Raw genomic sequence first — 20246 nt, 5'->3', positions numbered from 1 at the left:
TAGACCTCTATCGTATTTCCCCTCAGCCACCTTTTCTCCAAGCTGAAGAGCCCTAGCCGCTTTAGCTTTTCCTCATAGGGAAGTTGTCCCATCCCCTTTATCATTTTCATCACCCTTCTCTGCACCTTTTCTAATTCCACTATATCTTTTTTGAGATGCGGCGACCAGAATTGAACACAATATTTGAGGTGCGGTCACACCATGGAGTGATACAAAGGCATTATAACATCCTCATTTTTGTTTTCCATTCCTTTCCTAATAATACCTAACATTCTATTTGCTTTCTTAGCCACAGCAACACACTGAGCAGAAGGTTTCAACGTATCATCAACGACGACACCTAGATCCCTTTATTGGTTCGTGACTCCTAACGTGGAACCTTGTATGACGTAGCTATAATTCGGGTTCCTCTTTCCCACATGCATCACTTTGCACTTGCTCACATTAAACGTCATCTGCCATTTAGATGCCCAGTCTCCCAGTCTCGTAAGATCCTCTTGTAATTTTTCACAATCCTCCCGTGATTTAACGACTTTGAATAACTTTGTGTCATCAGCAAATTTAATTACCTCACTAGTTACTCCCATCTCCAGGTCATTTATAAATATGTTAAAAAGCAGCGGTCCCAGCACAGACGCCTGGGGAACCCCACTAACTACCCTTCTCCATTGAGAATACTGACCATTTAACCCTACTCTCTGTTTTCTATCTTTTAACCAGTTTTTAATCCACAAAAGAACACTACCTCCTATCCCATGACTCTCCAATTTCCTCTGGAGTCTTTCATGAGGTACTTTGTCAAACGCCTTCTGAAAATCCAGATACACAATATCAACCGGCTCACCTTTATCCACGTTAGTTCACCCCTTCAAAGAAACGTAGTAGATTGGTGAGGCAAGATTTCCCTTCACTAAATCTAGGTGGCAACCAAGGAGGTTTGATGAACAGGAGACAGCAGGAGTGTGCTTGACCCATTATCTGAGCTGAAGCCAGTAGGTGGAACTTGTTGCCCGCTATCACGTACATTGTTTTGGGTGTACCAAGATGGAGGCAGATGCATTGGGGAGAATGAAACCTCCTTGTGTGGACAGGCTTTAGCTTTTTTACATCACACTATCTCCTGTTTATGAAATCTCCTTGGTGGAAACCCTGGATTAGTTCTGGGTTTGCGCCCCATTGCATGCTGGACATTTTGGGTCTGACATCCCTAACAAAAGCACAGGGGCTACAAGCTGGGGGGGGGGGGGGAGGAGGTAAGCAAGCTGGTCTCAGCCTCTCCCTTAAGACATGAAATTATTGCATATGTAACCACATTTTGCCCAGATTTCAGGGGGGGGGGGGGCAAAATTTACAGGTTATTGGGGGGGGGGCAGAGCTGGGACCAGCATACACTGGGAGGTCTTTGGCACAATTAATCCACTCATTCCTCACAGAGAGGAAAAGGACAAGGAAACCTGAAAATCAGGAATGAAAAGGGAGCAACAGGACACTGGGACACGTTACCTAACAGGAAAGAAAGGGGGAGAAATCACAGCCAAAAACAAGAAATGCTGCTGACACAAGGAGCATCCAGACCCAGCTTGGTTTTGCACTCAATGCATCTAGGGATGCTACTGACAGAAAGGCCTTCGTTTTACAATGCTTCCTGTTCCCAAGACCAATTCTTCTTCTGCAAGGAATTCTCTTCAGCTTTCCCCTATCAGGTGGCAAAAACTTGGAACACATTACTGCTAGCCATTGAATATTGAAGCTTGATATACCGCCAAATCTACAAAAGGCCTAGGAGGTGTGCAAACCAATACACAAGTATGAGAACAACTCAAATTTCAACAGGAAAACAAGACACATGACAGACCAAAAAGTTTTATTCTCAAAATTTCTCAATATTTAGTCTCTAGATGTTTACTAACCTAGTATGGATATCCACCAGGTTGATCTGGAATTGGGACATCCCAGAAATGACCTGGTATCTCTCGTGAATCTGAACTGAACCAAATTGTGGTAATTGCGGTATAGCCCACATTACTGCACCGTAGATAATTTTGTGGATGAGGGTGCACATTTTGAAAGAACGCATTACCTTCAAAATATGCACCCTCATCCACAAAATTATCTATGGCGCAGTCCCAGGATACATGATAAACCTCATAGACTTGCCAAACAGGAACAGGTCCGGACTATCTCGAACTTCCTTGTCATTAAGCAGATGAAGCCATTATGTATGGGTCTTTTCGCCCTATTCTGGACTTAAAAGAATTAAACAAGTCCCTGAGAGTGCGGTCCACATGGAAACCCTGCGCTCCGTCATTGCTGTGGTACAGCCAGGAGAGTTTCTCACGTCTCTAGACTCGCCACAGCTCCCTGAACCTTTTCGAAGGTAATGGTGGTAGTAGGGACTTGTTTAATTCTTTTAAGTCCAGAATAGGGCGAAAAGACCCATATGTAATGACTTCATCTGCTATGACTAAAGGAAAGAAAATTACCAAGGTAAGAACCTAATTTTCCCATACCTAAACCACCATTACCCATACTGCAAAGGACTCAAATACAAAACAACCTATGCATCCAGCTTCTCCAATATAAGTACAAAACTATGGAACGCACTGCCAAAAGGAGTGAAAACAATCCATGACCATCTAAACTTCAGGAAATCACCAAAAACCTACCTGTTCAAAAGGACATACACTATTGACCCAACATAGATGCCAACACCCTGCAACACAGCAAACCTAACAATCGTATTGGACACTAACCTTCCCTCTCTCTGATCCCCTTTGTGCCTGAAAGAAACGGACCCTTATTTGACCACAAATTCATCTTGTATTTGTTTCTCTACCGGTACTATGTAAGCCACATTGAGCCTGCAAATAGGTGGGGAAAATGTGGGATACAAATGTAATAAATAAATAAATTACAGAGAAAAAGTGGAAACCAAAGAAAGATACAATCTTTTGAGGCGGTTCTTGGGGGTACTGAGTACCGGCACCTTTTCCATTGTCTGCAAAAATTCACCCATGGTCCCCAAGTTTTAATGAAAGAGTTCAGGCTCTACACACCAATTCTGCCTTGTCATAGATTCTGTGACTGGTTGCAGGGGGCCTGGCTATTGTGGGGTGGGTCCCTCAGTGATCACCCCACCCCTGAAGGGTGGCCTGACATTTGAGTACCGGCACCTTTTTTACTAGAAAAAAACACACTGATCCTTTCAGACCACCATGGAACTATCCGGATACCGACGGGGCAGGAGGAGCAGAAGAAGAAATTCTCCGGAGAGCAGTGATATTCAACCTACTGTCCAGATAGTCCAGTCAGACAAATTGCAGTCTCAAAAAAAGTCCTGACTTTGCATAATTTCCTAAAAGAAAAGCCCATAAAATTGTAAGCAGCTTCAGACCTATATATTTATTTATTTATTTTATAGCATTTATACCCCACTCTTTCCTGCTAAATAGCAAGTTCAGTGCGGCTTACAAGTTGTGTTACGTGGAGGGGCATAATCGAATGGAAACACCTATTTCCATGGGTGTTTATCTCCGAGAACGGGTCCGTAAAGGGGCGGGCTGAACCGAATTTTCGAAAAAATTGACATTTTTGAGCTGGGTGTTTGTTTTTTTTAGTGATAATGGAAACTAAAAACACCCAGCTCAAAAACGTCCTAATCCGAGCCATTTGGTTGTGGGAGGGGCCAGGATTGGTAGTACACTGGCCCCCCTGATATACCAGGACACCAACTGGGCACCCTAGGTCAGTGCGGTGGACTTCAGAAAAAGCTCCCATATGCATAGCTCCCTTACCACGGGTGCTGATCTACCAACCCCCTCCCCCAAAACCCACTACCCACAAATGTACAACACTACCATAGCTCTTAGGGGTGAAGGGGGCACCTACATGTGGGTACAGTGGGTTTTGGAGGCCTCCCATTTACCAGCACAAGTGTTACAGGTGGGGGGGGGGGATGGGCCTGGGGCCACCTGGCTGAAGTGCACTGCAGTACCCACTAAAAGTGTTCCAGGGACCTGCATACACGCAGGCCTCTAGGACTGGTTGCTGCTATATAACATTGGCACACCAGTTGACACCTGAAGACTAATCTCTCCGAAAACGTCCTTTATTGGAATAACCGCCTTTACTCACAGTTAACTGCAGATCAGAGGTTGTGCCCCACTGGCAACGAGTCTCCCTGGTACTGAGATGAGCAGTAGGTCAGAGCTGGCAGAATGCTGTACAATGCCCTCTTTCAGCCACATTCAAGGGAAGAACTAAGTTGTCTAACGTGGCTAACACAGGAAAGGGAACTAAAACTGGCTTACAAAAATGGCCACTACCGCATGGACTACAACAGGAAACACAACAGGGCACACTCTGACCCAGTAGGCAGGGGGAAACGCACCATGGGAGAAGAGCCTACCAACTACCAAAATCGTGAGACTGTAACACAAGCTAATGAAATCACGGAGCCCAATACCTTACACCCACCACAATGCAAAGCTGATGTGACCCTGTACTGCACCCGAGAGCCACAGGGAAAGGCTGTGAGAGGATCGAACACATTCTGCTGTCATGGAGGTGGGTACGGCATTTGAGGCTGGCATACAGGCTGGAAAAAAAGTTTTTAAAGGGGTTTTTTTTTGGTGGGAGGGGGTTAGTGACCACTGGGGGAGTCCGGGGAGGTCATCCCCGATTCCCTCCAGTGGTCATCTGGGCAGTTGGAGCACTTTTTTGGGACTTGTTCGTGAAAAAAAAGGGTAAAAAAAAAGTGACCCAAAATCGCGGTTAAAACACCTTTTTTTTCCGATTATCAGCTAAAGACGCCCATCTTTCCTTGGCTGATAACCACGCCCAAGTTCCGCCTCTGACACGACCCCGTCAACTTTATTCGTTTCCGTGATGGAGTGCAGTTGGAAACGCCCAAAATTGGCTTTCGATTATACCGATTTGGGCGCCTTTGCGAGACAAACGTCTATCTCCCGATTTAGGTCGCACTATAGGCGTTTTTCCCTTTCGAAAATAAGCTGGAAAGTATCACAGAGGTTACACAAGTATGGTACAAAGATTCACATAGATGACACAAAGTATGGTACAAAGTATCAAGAGATGTTCAAGTTATGAAGAGTAGAACATGATGAAGAGATGTGAGGGAGAGGATTGGAGTGTAGGTCATGCTGCTGATGGTGAGGAATTAAGTTCAAGAATTAAGTTGGGTTGTTTGGGTAAGCTTGTTTGAAGAGGTAAGTTTTCAGCAGCTTTCGGAAGGGTAGGTGTTCATTGGTTGTTCTGATGTGACGGGGTATTGCGTTCCAGAGTTGGTTGCCTATAACGGAGAAGCTGGACGCATAGTAGGTTTTGTATTTGAGGCCTTTGCAGTTGGGAAGATGAAGATTGAGATATGTTTGAGAAGATTTGGACCCGCTCCTGGCTGGAAGATCGATCAAGTTGGTCATGTAGCTTGGAGATTCGCCATGGAGGATCTTGTGGATCATTGTGTGGGATTTGACGTTTATGCGTTCTTTGATAGGGAGCCAGTGAAGTTTTTCACAAAGTGATTTGTCAAAAATGAGTCTGGCTGCTGTGTTTTGGGCGGTTTGGAGTTTTTTCATGATTTGGGCTTTGCAACCGATGAAGATGCTGTTGCAGTAGTCGGCATGGGTGAGTACTGTGGATTGTACTAGGTTGCGGAAAGTTTTCTGTGGGAGGAATGGTTTTACTCTTTTCAGTACCCACATCATGTTGAACATCTTCTTCGTCGTGGCTTTTGCATGAGAATCTAAAGTTAGGTGTTTATCTAATGTTACTCCTAGGATTTTTAGATTGTCAGAGATTGGGATTGTAACGTCTGGGGTGGTCAGGGTGGTTGGGAGCAGAGTAGCATGTTGTGATGAAAGGATTAGGCATTGAGTTTTTTCTTTGTTTATTTTCATTTTGAAGGCGTTGGCCCAGGTTGCTAGGATGTTCATGGCTATGATTATTTTCTCCGAGATTTCTGTGAGGTTGGATTGGAAAGGGATGAATATTGTGACGTCATCAGCATAGATGAAGGGGTTAAGTCTGGATTTGGATAGGGATTTGGCCAAAGGAATCATCATAAGGTTGAAGAGGATTGGGGATAGAGGTGAGCCTTGGGGGACTCCGCATTTTGATGACCACGCATGCGATATTGATGAGGTTGATTTGACCTGATATGATCTTGTGGTGATAAAGCTTTTTATCCACTTAATGATGTTTCCGCCGATTCCTAATTTGTCCAGTAGTTTTGTGAGAATAGTATGGTCTACCATGTCAAATGCACCGGATAGGTCAAACTGCAGAAGAAGTATTTTGTTGCCAAATGAAATTTCCTGTTGGAACCTGGATATCAGGGTGAGCAGTACTGTTTCTGTGCTGTGTGCAGGTCGAAAACCCGATTGTGATTCGTGTAATATGGAGAACTTTTGAGTGAATTCGTTAAGTTGGGAGGTAACTCTATTTTCCATCAGTTTAATTAGAAGAGGGATGGAGGCCACAGGTCGGTAATTAGTGATGTCATTCGCTGGTTTCTTGGGGTTTTTCGGTATTGGTGTAAGTAGAATATTGCTGTGTTTGGAGGGGAAGGAGCCTTGTTGAAGTAGGAAGTTTAAGTGGGTGGTGAGTTCTGTAATTAATCGTTCTGGGGCATTTTTCATAAGATAATTGGGGCATGGGTCCAGGTGGCAGTGAGACTTGGAGAGTTTCGATAGTGCTGAGGAGATTTCCTTAGTGCTGAGGGGGGTGAAGTTTGTCCAGTAGCGGTCTGCTGGGATCTCTACAGAGTCGGGGTCCAGTTCGTCAAGGAAAGTGTCCAATATTGGTATCATCTTGGGGAATTGTGTTGCACAGATTAGTGATTTTAGTATTGAAGTAGTTGGCCAGCTGGTCTGCAGATGGACAATTTGAGGGTGAAGTTGTTACTGGGTTCGTGTTGAGAAGATTCTTTATGGTTTTGTATTGTTTTTTTTTTTTTTTTTTGAAAAATGTTTTTTTATTCCATCACCTTGTTCCTCAATACATACACTTATTCAGCTAACAGCTGTACAGCAATTACCAATGCAAGGAACTACAGAATAAGCATTTGAAAACATTGAGTTTTCTCCCCTCCCCCCCCCCCCCTCCCCTTTATGGCTGAATACTCTGTAGATTAGTAGCATCAGTCCATAAACGCTCTAGATGTGTCCACTCCTCTGCGTCAGGGTCAAATCTACCCCTCCGTCTGTCCGTCATTTGCTCAAGTCCCATTATGGTTCGGAGCCTCATTTTCCACTCTTCAATCGTAGGGCCCACTCTCTGTTTCCAGTGGGCTGCTATTTCTAGCTTCGCAGCTGATAAGCATAGTCTTTTTAGCCGCTTCTGCCATTTCTTGCCCCTTTTATTTCCCCACCCCAGTAAGCACCACTTTGGTTCTGCAGGAATCTGCGTACCCAGAATAGAGGTCACACACATAATAATATCATCCCAAAAGGAGCGTACAAGAGTGCAAGACCACCACACATGTATAAAATTACCCAGATCATTATCACAACGCCAACACCTGTCCGATGCATTAGCGTACATTCGTTTTAACCGATCAGGCGTGTAATACCATCTGCTTAAGACTTTGTAGGCATTTTCCTTTATTAATACACACACTGATGCCTTTTTTACCTCTATACATACTCTTTCCCATTCCTTCACACTCAGTTCACAGTTCAAATCTCTCTCCCATGCTTTCATATAAGGTAATTTATTCATTGTGCTGCCTCTAATATAATTGTATAACCTGGATATGCCTCTCCTCCCCATCCCCAGTGTAACCCATATGTTTTCTAGGGGCTCCCTTTCCCTCGGGTCCGCATGCAACCACCCCTGTTTACTCATATAATGTTTGACCTGCAAATATGCATAATTGTCAGACTCTCGCAGGTCGAACTTCCTTAATGTCTCAAATGTCCTTAGTGTACCATCTGACATCAAGTCTCTAAATCTCCGCAAACCCTTTCTATTCCATTCATGAAACGTACCCCCCGTTCTCCAGCTGGGAACTCTGCCTCATGAGTAATATGGGCCATTGTTGAGGTTTTAACTCCCTTTTTAAATTTGCGCTTCAGCACATCCCATGTGTGTAACAAGTGCCCTATAAATGGGTTTTCAGTTTCCCTACGGGAGGTGCTCATCCTTCCAGATCCCCACAAACCTCTTTCCAGATTACTCCTAGGCTCCAATAGTTGCTCTAATACGGCTACTGGTGCCCCTTCCCCCTTACTCCATTCCGCCACCTGCTTCAGTTGTGCCGCTTGATAGTACCATGTGATGTTGGGCATCCCCCTCCCTCCTTCCTCCACACCACTCCACATAATTCGCTTAGATAACCTCGCCCTTTTCTCTCCCCAGGCGAAGTTAGACATATCGGTCTGTAATCTGTTCAGGGTACCCGAGGGTACTTCCAATGGCAACGTCTGAAAGAGGAATAATAACCTCGGGAGGAGGTTCATCTTGATAACCGCTATTCTGCCCCACCATGAGAGCAACCCATTTTTCCATCTACTTAAATCTGCTCTAAGTTCTCTAATCAAGGGGACATAGTTAATCCCATATACCGTTGCAAGATCCCGAGGAAGCCTCACCCCAAGATAGCGAAAGCTCTCCTTGGCCTGCTTAAAAGAGAATTTGGTTAACAGGTTACCCATATCCAAATTAGAACCCGTGATGCCCAGCACCTCCGACTTATCATAGTTAACTTTGAATCCAGATATAGCTCCAAACGCTCTGAGCTCCATGCATATAGAGTTTAGGGTCTCCTCCGGGCGCTACATAGAACAGAATATCATCTGCGAATAACGCCACTTTGTGCTCTTGATCGCCCACCCTGATCCCCTCAATGCTAATCGTCTCCCTAATTCTCTGCGCCAGCGGTTCAATTGCCAGCGCAAAGAGTAGGGGCGACAGGGGACATCCCTGCCGCGTACCCCGCTGTATCCGAAACTGATCGGAGTATCCCCCATTCACTTTTATACAAGCTTTTGGTGTTGCATATAACCCCTTGAGCCATGTCATTACCCCTGGGCCAAACCCCATAAACTCCAACACCTCCCATAGATAATGCCACTCGACCCGGTCGAATGCCTTTTCTGCGTCCGTTGTTAAAAGTACAAAATCCCCCCCCGGCGTTGGGCCTCCCATATTATGTTTAGGGATCTCCTTATATTATCCGCAACCTGCCTGCGCGGGACAAAGCCTGATTGATCCTCATGGATCAATTGGGGCAGAAATTTATTAATCCGCTCCGCCATCGCCTTGGCCAATATCTTAATATCAATATTTATAAGGGATATAGGCCTATAGGATGCACACAATGTGGGATCTCCCCGGCTTGGGAATTACCGAGATTCCCGCTTCATACATACTCCTTGACAGAGTCCCCGATGTGAAGCACTCATTCCCTACCCGTATAACAGTGGCCCTACCTTTTGCACATTAACTTGTAGAATTTAGCCGTGTACCCATCGAGTCCCGGCGCTTTCCCTCCCTTTAAACCCTAATGATTCTATCTCATCCAATGTTATGGGCTTATCCAATGCCTCTCTTTGTGTCGCTTTCAGTTTCCGCAATCCCAACCCGCTTAGATATTCTTTAATCTTTTCCCCGATTCCCCACTTTCCTTAGTATACAGTGCTGTATAAAATCGGGCAAATCGGTCTCTAAGCTCTTTATCTTGATATAATAACGTATCCCCCTCCCCCTTTAATTTCATGATAGTATTGCCCACCCTTCTCCGGCGGAGGTAGCGCGCCAACATCCTCCCCGATTTATTACTATATTCAAAAAACTTTTGCTGAGCTAACTTCCTTTGAAACTCCATCTGTTTAATTTGAATTTGACATAAGACCGCTCTACATTCCCTCAGCTCTACCAGTACTTCAGGACATTGTCCACCTTGATGTTGGGCCTCTAGGGTCGCTAATCTTTGTCTTACCTCTAGTTCCCGCCTTTGCCCCTCCCTCTTCCTTTGACTGCCTTTTTTGATCAGATGTCCTCTCACCACCGCTTTAAGAGCGTCCCAGAGTGTCCCCTCTGCCACATCCCCCGTGTCATTGTAGGCTAAGTATTCTTTTATCACCCTCCGGACTTCCTCACAGTCCTCTACTGAGTCAAGTAGTGATTCATTCAGTCTCCAATAAGTGTGACCCTTTTCTCTCCCCAACCCCCTCCAAGATGCCCATATAGGGGCGTGGTCTGACACATGAATATCCCTATACCAGAGTCTCCCACCTCCCCCAGATAGATCGGGAACCCCAAATTGCATCAATGGTATATGTTTGTTGTGCATGCGAGTAGAATGTGTACGTCCTCTGCCCAGGGTGTTGCAATCTCCAAACATCAATCAAATCAAGATCTCTAACAGACCCAATAATTTAGTCGTATTTGCTGAAACTCCACCCTTTTTCTTTCCTTAGAGTGGTCTAAATCCGCTACCGCCCAATTGAAGTCCCCTCCAAGAATCACTTCCCCTCTCACAAAATTTGTCAACTCTAGTCTTAATTTTTCAAAGAATGCACCTTGTCCATCATTGGGTGCATATATATTAACTAGGGTGATCTGTTGTTCATTGATCTTACCGTGACCGCAATACATCTTCCTTGGCTCTCCATGAACGTTTGCTCATGCACAAATGGTACCCTATCCTTAATATAAATTGCCAGGCCACCCTTTTTCCCCCCTCTAGGGTCCGTCAATATATAATTCTGACCCAGGTTTTTATATTGAATAAGCCTAACATCCTTCCTTTGGATATGTGTCTCCTGCATCATAATAATATCCCACTGCTTTGTGTATCTCCTTGCTTACAATACTTCTTTTTCTGGTGTATTCAAGCCATTTACATTCCAGGAGCCTACTGTAATCCCACCCTCCCTCCCCCCTCCCTTCCCCACCTCCCCCTCCCCCCAACCTACCCCGACTGGCTGCCACCACAAGCTGCCAGATATCCCCTAAGAAAGTGTCGTCCCCTGGAGAACCAGCCCCATTTTTCCCCCCCACTTTCAATCCTTCCACCCCCTTCATTAATTCCAAATACATTCTATCCGAATCGTAAACATATGATTTAAACATTACCAACATGGTATCACTTACTACAACTGGTCAAGTGACCAAACTTAGCACCGGGCATCTGCCCCTTTGCATTTGTCCATTCAAGTGTCCCCTTGCTGTTCCAGGCCACGTTCCTTTCTCACTCTGGTTATGCTGTTGCCCCTTTTCCCTGCTGGAGCCATCTGCCAGGGCTGGCACTTTTCTCTCCATTACCATCCTTAGTGGGGACTCGCAGCTCCTCTGGTAGGTCCGTGCACCCCATGTTCTCCAAGATTTTCCTTGCTGCCGTCGGATGTTGTATTTTCCTTGTCTGATTCCCCACCGTGACCATAAGACCACTGGGGAAAGTCCATCTGTAGCGCAGACCAGTCTTTTGCAGATATTTCATCACTTCGCGGAATTCCCGCCTCTTTTGTAAAGTAGTTTTCGCCAAGTCTTGGAAAATCTGTATTTTAATATTCTGCCATTGTATATCACCCATAGCACGGGCTTTCCTCCAAACAGTCTCTTTCACCTGGAAGTCATGAAAGCAAGCAATGTTATCCCTGGGGTTCTCCCCCCGCTGTGGTCCCAGACTCCGGTGTGCTCGATCGATTTTAATTTCAAACTTATCTGTACTCTCCTGGGGGTCTCTCCCTTGGCTCAGAATGAAGTTGCAAATCTCTTGCCCACTTTCGCCGCTTCCATATATTGGGCCTCCTCTGGCACTCCTTTAAAGCGTAAGTTCCCCCTTCGGAGCGATTCTCCAGATCTTCCAACCGAATCTCCAATTCTTCACGTTGCTGTTTCTCCTCTTTAACTGTTTTCGCCAGGCTCTCCACCCCGCCTCCATCTCCTCCAGGCGTTCCTCAGTCTCACCCACGCGGTTACCAATGTCTTTTACTTCTTCACGCAATTCTTTAACAGCAGCGTGTATGCTATTTCTAGTATTAATCATCTCCGATTTCAACTCCTGGAACCATTTAATTATCTCGCTCCTCTCAAGTTCCACCTCTCTGCCGCTCCGTTCCTCGGTTTCGGTTTCCGACTCGGGCTCCTCCGGCGCCATTTTGTTTTCGCGCGGAGGCAACCCTGCCGGCCCTCTGCTTCCCGCTTTCGCCGATTCAGCCGCAAACTTAAATTTTGAAAGTTTCTTTCTGGCTGCCATACAGTCTGGTAAGTTCAACCTATCGTCTAGGAAATTAAATTCTCGTATTATAGGGGTTTAACCGCTGTTTTCTGCACGTCTCCACGGAGCTCTTAATTTGAGCTGCCGATCACATCGGTGACGTCACTTCCTCTTGTATTGTTTTTTTATGTCTGTTCTGGTGGCTGTGATTTGTTTTGTATAGTATGTTCTTTTGGCTCGTTTAATTTCATTCTTGTATTTCTTTTGTGTTTGTTTCCACATATTCAGGGTTAGATCATCTTTTGACTTGCTCCAAGTTTTTTCTAGTTTTCTGGTTTCTTTTTTTAGTTTTTTAAATTCCTCTTTGAACCAGGAGTGGCCTAGTGGTTAGGGTGGTGGACTCTGGTGCTGGGGAACTGAGGAACTGAGTTTGATTTCCACTTCAGGCACAGGTAGCTCCTTGTGACTCTGGGTAAGTCACTTAACCCTCCATTGCCCCAGGTACAAATAAGTACTGGTGGTTGGGAGGTGGGGATAGTGCTGGGCAGACTTATACGGTCTGTGCCCTGAAGAGCACAGGTACAAATCAAAGTAGGGTATACACAAAAAGTAGCACATATGAGTTATCTTGTTGGGCAGACTGGATGGACCGTGCAGGTCTTTTTCTGCCGTCATTTACTATGTTAATATGTAAGCTGCATTGAGCCTGCCATGAATGAGAAAGTGCAGGGTACAAATGTAACAAAAAAAAAACATGGAGAGGGTTTTTTCTTTGTGTGTAGGGTTTTGGAGTGTAGCGGGGCAATTTCATCTAAAATAAGTTTGCATCTGTGTTCCCAGTCTGCAAGGAAGTGATTTGTGTTTGGGTCTACCGTTCAATTGTTGTCATAGATAAGTTGCCAGAAGGTATCTTTTTCGATTCGTCCTCTGGTTTTGATTATTGTGGGTTCTGGTGGTTTGGGTTGGTCCTTTTTCCGCCATTGTACAGATAGGGTTGCTTTTGTGGTGGTCGGACCAGGAGAGGCGACCCAGTGGATGTCTGATATGAGGAAGTTTTGATCTGTAGAATGTTTGTGTGTGATGATATCAAGTGAGTGGCCTTTATTATGGGTTGTTACTACTGGGGGAAGGTTGAAATCACATAGTTGGAAGAAGTCTATACAGTGTGGGCAGAGTTGGAGTCTTCTAAATGGAGGTTTAGGTCCCCTAGTAGTAGTATATTGGAGTTGTTAATGTATGTGTTTGATATAAAGTCTGTGAATGTTATTTTGGTTCTGGTTCCAGTTATTAGGAGGTCTGTAGAACAGTATGCAGGTTAAATATTCGTATAGCATGGGGCTATATAGTTTTATAGAGGCTATTTTGAGTTGAGTTGAGATGGACTCTGAGGTGGGTTCTGCGGAGAAGTGTGATCTGTAGATGAGTGCAATTCCTACTCCTCTTTTGTCTTTTCTAGGCCAGTGTGATATTTTGTAGCCCGGAGGGCATAGTTCGTTTATGATAGGATCTTCTGATTGGCGGATCCAGGTTTCTGTGATGAAAAGTAGATCTAGGTTCTCTGAGGTGATCCAGTCTGTGATGATTTCACTTGCATTTACTACTGATCTTGCATTAATGTATCCTATTTGGACAGTTAGTAGTGGATCAGTGGTGTGTGGAGATGGGCGGATTTTGGTAAGTTGTCTTGTTTTTAGTGTTTTGATGTTGTGGGGGTTTATTTCTGATTTCAAGGATGATATCCTGGACTGTGAGAGGTTTCTAAGGTTGTTGTTGGCTTGTAAGGGAGTATGTGTTGTGTGGTGTGTAGTGGAGTGGAGTGGGTGCTTGGGTTGTATTGGAGGAATGATGTCATGGTGAGTTCGGTTGAAGAGGTTGTGAGTGTTGTGTGTGTTAGATTGATTGAGTGGATGGTGATTGATCGTATCAGGATGATCATGCTGGTGAAATATTTAGGTTGGATGTATATGCTAAACATAGTGGACTTACCGCCCAGGAATGCCAAAAGATCGGCCCGCAAATTCCTCAACCTGAACTTTCCCAGCTGTAAAGGAATGAAGTACAAACAGGCTTATGCTACCACCTTTGAGTACAAAAGTACACAGTTTTGGAACGCACTACCCATGGCCCTAAAAACCATGACCAATCTAACCAGCTTTCGCAAAGCTTTGAAAACACATCTCTTCAACAGAGCCTACAAAAGTCACCCTCCATTGAAACAAATCATTCCCTAAACCACCCAAGTACACCAAAACACCTCTTTCACAACCTTACCTAACACCTTCTACCTAAATTCCTCTTTCACCTCAGCTTATGATCGACTGTTTTCTTATATCATGTAATGACGTTCTCATTTCCATACTCTGTAAGCCACATTGAGCATGCAAAAAGGTGGGAAAATGTGGGGTACAAATACAATAAATAATAATATGGTGTGATGTGTATGGTGGGATAAACATATTAGTATGTCAGCATACATACAAACAGTTGAAAGATGGTATATTAACTATAAGATAACTATCTATCTATCTATCTTATAGTACTACTATATTATGCTAACAAGGCAATCTCATCAAGTGCTGTTAGCAGGTCCCATTACATATTAGTAATTTGCTATAAGCTACATAGAAAGCACAGTCTGAACATGTATAGCAGTGAGATTTATTACAGTTCGGTGTAATATATCATGTGCATACTGAGCAAAAAGATAGCATCTAGACTGCAGTGAGCTGTATAGAAGGCATAGGGTTATCATGCACCAGGCCTGTTTACAGTAAGTGAATACGTTGTTAAAGTTCGACAGACAGAAAGCTAGTACTACAGCCGTGCAGTCATTTATAGTCCTAACTTCATAGATGCACACAAAGCATTTAAGAAAGCATTTAGAGGTTTAAAATCGTCAAGTAATTCACTAATGCATTAATATTGCAGTAATATAGTAATTCAAAACTTCAATGCTATGAGATGTATAAAAGCATTAAACTACTGTGAGATGTAAGAAGATATTTCAAAGGTATTTAGGGGTTGTTATGTAGTTCGGTATTACAGTATATAGGGAATAAGTGGATTAAAAGCAGGGCTTTTTTTGAGGGGGTACTTGGGGGTACTGAGTACCGGCACCTTTTCCATTGTCTACTAAAATTGACCCACGGTCCCCAAGTTTTAATGAAAGAGCTCAGGCTCTACACACCAATCTGCCTTGTCATAGATTCTGTGACTGGTTGCAGGGGGCCTGACTATTGTGGGGTAGGTCCCTCAGTGATCACTCCACTCCCGAAGGGTGGTCTAGCATTTGCATACCGGCACCTTTTTTGCTAGAAAAAAAATGCACTGGATACAATATAAAGATGAGCCAACCAACATCCTCAGTCTTCTAATCCCTGAATAAATTTCTCCAGATGTGAAAGGTGCTGTTCGACTGTAATTTTCTATTTAATTTTTAAAACTTTCTATTATTTCAACTGTAACACATGCGCCGTTATCCACTTTATACCCCCTCAGAGGTATAAATGGAAGAGGAAATTATTTTTAAATGAAATTAAAATGAGATCTCAGTGTCATCCTGTCACCCCTAGAGCCGCTGGATTTGAAGTGCCTGCGAAACACCAGAGGTCACAGAATTTTTCAAAAGTAGAAGAAGAAACTCAAAAGACTGAGTAGGCAGCCTGGACATCCGTGACAGGCACAGCCAAGCACTTAAGAGCCTGTAATGTAGTGCAATTTGCACAGATCCCTAGCCAAAACATTCAAAGCTGGATAACTGGATGAGGTAAGTAACCTGACCCCTCCTCTAGGGAAGTGTTTCTACCACTCCACATACACACAAATCTACGCTCCATCTTTAACAGTTAGATTTCCACGCTCCTTGTTCCCAGGAACTGCGTCTTCGTCCAGCTTTTTGTCACGTTCATGTCCCCCCCCCCCTTTCTCCCCCTACATGCACCCCCCACCCCCCATGTCTCATCATCTTCTCTAGAGGGGAACGAGGCCATTAGCGCAAAAGTAAACCCACAGCGGTAAGTCTATTTAAAGCCGGGAACGCGCGTTAGGAATGGTTACATGACAGGCCGTCCATCAACACCTCCTGCCCGTCCGTGCTGAAAACGAGCCAAGGTTCCCCGTGGACCTTGTCTTAGCGAACGACACCAAGAACAGTGCATGGAATAAAGGAGGAAAAAGACCTCAGACACGTCTGTGGACATGAAAGGAAAATGTCTTTAATAACGTCTGTCCAGGCAGATTTCCAATCATCGGCCAAAAACTTCCATCGTGCTCAATAAATCATGCCATTTTTCTCATGAATTTTTTAATGTAGTTTTTTCAAATCACTCCAACTCAACCATAACTTCACTATTGAAGATTTGTTTTTAGCTTTTAAATTTTCACGCCTTGTCGTCACACATGGAGGGGCATTTTCAATATGATGTCTAAGTCCGACTTTGGATGTTTTGCACAAAATGTCCAAAATCCAGATAGGAAATAAGATCATTTTTGAAAAAAGAAAAACGTCCAAATTTTTTTTTTTCGAAAATACTGTTTCAAACAAGTTTTTTTTGGTCTATTTTCGAAAAGAAAAACCAACAACCCGAGTAAGTGCAGAATGTAGAGATTCATGCCATTGGGATGTAGGAGGAGCCAGCATTTTTACGGTCACACAGACATCCCAGGAGAGCAATGGCGCACCTGAGAGAGCACTTCTGTGCACTTAATTTAAATACTCCCAGGTGCCCATCTCACCTTTCCTGCCTTATCTTGACCCCTGAGCCCACCAAAACCCACTCAAAAAAACACTGTACACCATTACAATTGCCTTTATAGGTAAAGGGGGCACCTATATGTGGGTACAGTAGAGTTTGGGTGACTTTGGGAAGAGGTCACATTTTCCACCATAAGTGTGACAGGTAGAGGAAGATAGGGACCTGGTTTCCCCCCCCCCCCCCCCCCCCCCCCCCCCCCCACTGTCCACTGCATTGACCACTAGACTACTCCAGGGACCTGCATGTTGCTCTAATAGACCTGATGTTAACATCTGAGGTTAAGACATATTTTTATTCACATTTTTGAGGGGTGGGAGGGGGGTCAGTGACCATTGGGGGGTATTGGGGGATCACCCCTGATTCTCTCCAGTGATCATCTGGTCATTTAGGGCACCTTTTTGTTCCTTATTTGTTCTGAAAACAGGTCTGGACCAAAGCGCCTTGGTTTTAATTCTGGACGTTCCATTATGGCTGTAAAACAACCAAGTGTTAGGCACGCCCTAATCCCGCCCCTGACACGCCTCCTTGTGGTTTGCATGCACTGCAGACAAATTGCACAGATAAACGTCTGCAAAATAGGTTTCAAAAATACCGATTTGGACGTTTTGAGAAGAAAAGTGACCAAATGGTGCTTTACGACACTTTTTGGACGTTTTTCTCTTTTGAAAACGAGCCCCGTTGTATAATATGGTTTCATTTACCTAGTAGTATTTCTGTTTTAACGTGATTATGTTTTTTATATTATAGTTTGACTGTGGCCCCTGAGACAGGTGGTTTTCACTTTATTCAAAGGCCATTTTTTGTGAGAAATCTTGTTTAAACATTGTGCAAAAGGGCCTTCTTTCATTTTGTGACTATGGGTTATCAATAGAAATCAAACTATGGGAAAACTGTTTTGTGTGTTTGTCCCGTATGAGAAATTGCAGGAGGGGGTGGAGGCATCTTTCCCTTCAGGAGGGGAATCTGTTACCCCCCCTCAAATGCCCTTCAACCTTCCTCTGCTTGCTGCTTCCTCTATCCCCCTTGTCAGCCACGGCCATGTTTATGAGGATTTGCAGGGGTGGGGTGGAGGCTTCTTTCCCTTCAAGAGGGGAATCTTCTACCCCCCCAAATGCCCTTCAACCTTCCTCTGCTTGCTGCTTCCTCTATTGTCCTTGTCAGCCACAGCCTGTGTTTGACCAGACCTGCTTTGATTTGCCATTTCTAGAAGGTCTCATGATTCAGGTGCTGCCTCTGATCTGGGCTTCTATTTTGAGACTCGGTTGGTATTAACCCTTTCAAATGCCTCTGCTCTACCATACTGTGCACAAACTGAGAAGCTTGAGGTGCTTGGCTCAGCTGTTGCTTGGTTCATTACTGCCAGGATTCACACTGTGTCATGAGGGGTCACAGGAGCGCTAGCACCAGGATTCACATCAGTAGGGCCGCAGCAATATTATTATTAATTAATTAGGATTTTATTTACCGCCTTTTTGAAGGCATTCACTCAAGACGGTGTACAGCAAAAAATAAGTCAAACATAAGCAGTAGACAATTACAGAAGTAAAAATATTCAAATTACAAAACAAAGCATGGCATACACACAATATTTTAATAGACAGCATAGGGTGTAAGCAAGGATGGAACATATAGATAGATAAGAGAGAGCAACAAGAGTAAGAAAATAAGAGGATTAATTTAAAGAAAGTTGCACATGAGGTCAGAAAGGTGCTTGATTTTTATCTCAGCTAGGGTAGGAGTGGATAAACATGTCCTGCTATAGTATGTGCAGCCCGTGTCGCTCAGTGTGTGTTTTTTACAGGGTGGCAAAGAGCAGCAGCAATAGTATATTAATAGGTCCCCACTGAGTAAGACCAATGGTCCATCTAAGCCCAGTATCCTGCTTACAACAATGACCAATCCAGGTCAAAATACCTGGCAGAATCCCAAAGAGTAGCAAGATTCCGGAATCCCAAAAAGAGTTAGGATAAGACCAAAGGTCCATCAAGCCCAGCATCCTGGCCAATCCCAGTCACAGGAGTGGAGGAGTGGCCTAGTGGTTAGGGTGGTGGACTTTGGTCCTGAGGAACTGAGTTCAATTCCCACTTCAGGCACAGGCAGCTCCTTGTGACTCTGGACAAGTCACTTAACCCTCCATTGCCCCATGTAAGCCACATTGAGTGGGAAAGCGCAGGGTACAAATGTAACAAAAAAAAAAATACCTGGCAAGGTCCCCAAAAGTACAAAACATTTTATGCTGCTTATCCCAGAAATAAGCAGTGGATTTTCTCCAAGTCCATTTTAATAATGGTCTACGGACCTTTCCTTTAGGAAGCCGTCCAAACCTTTTTTTTTATACCCCGCTAAGCTAACTGCCTTTACCACATTCTCTGGCAACGAATTCCAGAGTTTAATTACAGGTTGAGTGAAGAAAACTTTTTCTCCAATTAGTTTTAAATTTAAATTGTGTTTGGTCTATAGATCGTTTCATGTCAGACGTCCAGCTTATCTTTGCAGCAAGTTGCAGAAATATACACTTCACAGAAAAAGCTTCTGTAACTTCCTGGTCTCAGCGTTATCAAACTTTTATCCACTAGAAAACGTGTATTGTCATACACTGGCCCCTTTCTCTGGAACTCATTGCTTGAGGAACTTCAAAATGCTTCTTCATAAACTGTGTTGTGTAAGCTTTTAAAGACCTGGATGTTTCATCAATATTTTATTTAATGTGCAGCAGATACTGTTTGTCTGGTACTGTGTTACTTTATAACAGTGTTTCCCATGTCAGTCCTGGAGTACCCCTTGCCAGTCAGGTTTTCAGGATATCCAAAAAATGAATATGCATGAAAGACTTACATATAATGGAGGTCGTGTATGCAAATCAACTTCATGCATATTCATTATGGATATCCTGAAAACCTGACTGGCAAGGGGTACTCCAGGACTGACTTGGGAAACAGTTTTATATAATTTGTGATTTGTAAACCGCTTTGGCACTGCAGTATAAAGCGGTTTATGAAGTGAATAAAACTAATTTAATCCAATCATCTGGCTAAATAGGATATTTGACGAGTGCCTTCCTTGGTCACCTTCCCCACTGGTGCCTCAAGTTGCTTTGAGTTTATGCTGCTGTCAATATCTATTATTTTGCTTTGACTGCAGCTGCTTTTGGGCAAAACACCCCCCCCCCTCCCAAAGCTGCTGTTCTAGGCGACTGCCTTGTCTTCCTGGTGGTTGGAGCAGCCTTGCCCCCTGCTGGACACTCTGTCTCATACACAGGAGCTATTAGTCCAGGTTTAAACACCTTCCTTACTGCTAGACAATGGTGT

Source organism: Microcaecilia unicolor, chromosome 3, assembly GCF_901765095.1.
Source record: "Microcaecilia unicolor chromosome 3, aMicUni1.1, whole genome shotgun sequence".
NCBI lineage: Eukaryota > Metazoa > Chordata > Amphibia > Gymnophiona > Siphonopidae > Microcaecilia > Microcaecilia unicolor.
This window is presented reverse-complemented; position numbering follows the sequence as displayed.